This window comes from Tursiops truncatus, chromosome 18, assembly GCF_011762595.2.
Source record: "Tursiops truncatus isolate mTurTru1 chromosome 18, mTurTru1.mat.Y, whole genome shotgun sequence".
NCBI lineage: Eukaryota > Metazoa > Chordata > Mammalia > Artiodactyla > Delphinidae > Tursiops > Tursiops truncatus.
The window spans coordinates 21,340,713-21,344,687 of NC_047051.1; positions in this window are offsets into that span (position 1 = coordinate 21,340,713).

The window sequence follows — 3,975 nt, forward strand, 5'->3', positions numbered from 1 at the left end:
CGGGGGCTCTGTGGACACACGCTTCCCTCCACTGGTCAGATTAGGAGCGGCAGCAATCAGATTCTTGCAGGAAAGCTGGAGATGGGACCCGGAGTTAGAGTCAGTCAGCTGTGGGAAGCTGGGCTGAAAAGTCATGGAGAAGTGAGGCTGGAGCGGAAGATAAAGCAAAGTGCGTGCTGCAGTTCTGGGGGAACATGGACCTCTGGAGCCAGGGAAGCCTGATGAGCGCAGGACGGAGGCAAACCAACGGCAAAGACCACATGGCCCCTAAGCAGGAGGGAAGAAGGGCCAGTCCCCCGGAGGACTGTCCTTCCTGCCTTTGAGCCAACTTGAGTGGATTTCTCTTTCTTACAACTGAAGAGCCCCGCGTAGGACGGAGTTGAGTAAGGACTGGGTGACAGATGAGTATTTCCGGGCGCGGGCAAGAGGTGCAGAAGCAGGGGCGCCCGCAGTGGGGGGCAGGTGATGCTGTGAAGCCAAGTAGCGAATGGTCTTTTCCCAGAATACACACACCTGTTAGTGCCTGCCATCCTGTCCACAGCGGGACATCGATGTGTACAACTCAGCGTGTGTGCTGTAGCTGGGGCTGTACCATGTGCAGAAGCTGTGAGGGAGAATAATAAACCCCGTTCCAGTCTCGGGATGGGCAAGAGTGACGGGCAAGCCCGGCCAGGCCCACGGCTTAGAAATATGGAAACCTAAAACCAGACAGGACGCTGGAGATCATCCTGGCCAACTTCTCACCAAGTACAGATGCCCTCTTCTGTTGACCAGTCTCCCTCCAGCCACTTGCCCTAAACCACAAGTTTCTCTGTCCCAGAATACTAGTGATAGCAACCACCTAAAAGCACCTGGCAAAAATAAGTATTAGATATGATGGAGAATGTGAAAGCCCAATTCTAACTTCCTGGCCTCTCTCCTTGTTCGTTTTTAGCACATGATACCCCAGCCTCGACTGACATACTCAGTATTTTCATGAGGAAATCAACTACTTGGGCCCAACAGAAAAGTGTTTTTAAAAATGTTATTTAAGGGCTTCCCTGGTGGTGCAGTGGTTGAGAGTCCATCTGCCTATGCAGGGGACACAGGTTCGTGCCCCGGTCCGGGAGGATCCCACGTGCCGCGGAGCGGCTGGGCCCATGAGCCACGGCCGCTGAGCCTGCGCGTCCGGAGCCTGTGCTCCGCAACGGGAGAGGCCGCAGTGGTGAGAGGCCCGCGTACCGCAAAAAACAAACAAACAAACAAAAAATGTTATTTAATATAATGCTGTTTTTTTTTTTAAAAGATAAATTTATTTTTGGCTGCATTGGGTCTTCGTTGCTGCGCGCAGGCTTTCTCTAGTTGTGGCGAGCGGGGGCTACTCTTCGTTGCGGTGTGCGGGCTTCTTATTGAAGTGCCTTCTCCTGTTGTGGAGCATGGGCTCTAGAAGCATGGGCTTCAGTAGTTGCAGCACGTGGGGTCAGTAGTTGTGGCTCGCGGGCTCCAGAGCGCAGGCTCAGTAGTTGTGGCTCGCAGGCTCGAGAGCACAGGCTCAGTAGCTGAGGCACACAGGGTTAGTTGCTCCACGGCATGTGGGATCTTCCTGGACCAGGGCTCGAACCCGTGTCCCCTGCATTGGCAGGCGGATTCTTAACCACTTCGCCACCAGGGAAGCCCAATAATGCTGTTTTTCTTTCCTGTCCTTTCCCAGTTGATTACTTGGTAACCATCTGCAACAGCATTTAACTAGAGACATCCACACGCAGAGGTGTTCTCATTTCAATGCACTAAGCTTGCAGGCAAAGGTTTGTGGGCTTTCAGATGAATCTTTGTGTAGGTGGTTAACAGAATGCAATCTCAGTGCTGACTGACTGATGCTGTTAAGGTTTCACTTGCCAATGCTGTCTGAAGGCGATTAATAAGTTTTATTTTCTGAGAGGATATAAAGCTTGGTGAGTAATAAGGACTCACTACCTTCAGAAGCTGCATCTGAACAGGCCCCTTTGCCTGGGCTCACTGCAAGGCTGGCCTGCACCCAGGAAGCGAGGGGGCCCTCGCGCTCCTCTCAGACCCTTGGCTCCACGCAGGGATCAGGCTGCTCACCTGGAGGCATGAGACGTGAGAAGGTGGATGGTGTGGGGCCGGCAACATTAGCAAGAGCTTCAGCTCAAGCTGACTCGAGTTCTAGTCCGAGCTTTTCGGCAGTCCCACAGTGACATGCTCGAGAACTTATCTTGGTTTACTCTGCTTTAAAACCAGCGCATCTCTTGCCTCCCCTACTACAGGAAATAATTATTCAAAATTGCTTTCTCATACACTCAGCAAATCAAAGAAGCGAGCGGTTTCTCTTTCCTCAGTGACACTCATCTTCCAAATTTATTGTGCGTGTATAAATGACTCATCCCACTGCTGACTTTTCGTGGACCCTCTCCCAGTGGACTTAACTCAAGGCTTTCATCGTTGCACATACTGGGCACTTTCTTCCTTTTCGGAGATGGAACTGACCTCTGTTAATCCTAAGAGAATTTGTCAAGGCAACAGAGCAGGCCTCTCTCAAACCCTCTAAAAGGGTCCTGACCCACTTCTCACGTCCTTCCCTGACGGGAGAGATCCACAGACCCCCGGGCTTGCAGTGCAGGATGAGGATGGAGCCTCATTCGGCTCCCCCAACCCAGCAGCTAGGGTGGCACCTAGGACGCAGCAGGTGAAATTCAATACATGTCTGAAGTGCAGTTAGCCTCTCTCCCACATTTAGTCCTCTAGGGAGAGGTGCTTCCTTGACGGCTGGACTTAACGTATTCTCTAACCCTATTGTCCAGTGGGGTAGAAATGGAGTAGGGTGTATCTTTGTAAGTTAGTTTATTTCATAAAAGCCATGCTCTCCTTTTAAAATATAGGTAGTGTAATGTATATACATACATATATATATATATATAAACACATATTCAAATATTCAAGTCAGTAATATACTCACTCTCATTATAAAAATAGTCATCCCTCGGTATCCAGATGATTGATTCCAACAACAACCTCGGATACCAAAATCTGCGGGCGCTCAAGTCCCTCATAAACAATGGCGCGGTACAATGAATACTGATAGAGAGGACTGACTGTACACACATAAAGATAAACCTCCCCCTTGCCCTTCTCCCTATTCTAGTCTCCTCCCTCGAGGTAGCTCTGTTAAAGAGTTTGGTGTGTTTCCTGACTTTTTCTTGTTTATATACATGTGTGCTCATGTAGAAATACATACTTTGTTTTGCTTTTATTAACAGAAATGGGACCTTACTATTCACACTGATTTGAAACGTGCTTTTTACACTCAAGAATACTGAACTCTTTCCATGGCAGTATACATTCTTGTATCTCATTTTTTAACGGCTGCAGACATTCCATAATACGGATGAGTCATTGTTTAACTTTTCCCTATTGATGGATATTTTTTCCAGTTTTCATCCAGTTTAAGTTTCTAAAGCCAGGTGTATTGAGGTATACTTTACATGCAGTAAAATTCACCCTTTTAAATGTGCAGATTATGTTTTAACAAACACAGTTATGTAACCACCACCACGATCAGGAGTTCCATTACCACAAAAGTTCCCTTGTGTCTCTCTGTAGTAAACCCGTTCACGCACCCTCAACCCCAGGCAAATGCTGACCTGTTTTTATCCCCATAGCTTTGCTGTTTCCAGAATGTCATACAGTCAGAAGCATACAGTATGTAGCCCCACAAGTCCGGCTTCTTTCACTTGGCACAAGGCATTGGAGATTCATCCAAATGGCTGTATCGTTCGGTCCTTTACTTTCATTGCTGAGTTGTAGTCCACTGCATGCCTACACTACAGTTCACCTAGGCACAAGTTGGTGGACATTTGGGTGGTTTTCAGTTTCTGGCAATTAGAATTAAATCTGCTTAAACATTTGTGTACAGCTGTTTGTGTGCATGTATTATGTTCATTTCTCCTGGGCAAATACCTAGGAGTGGGATTGCTGGGT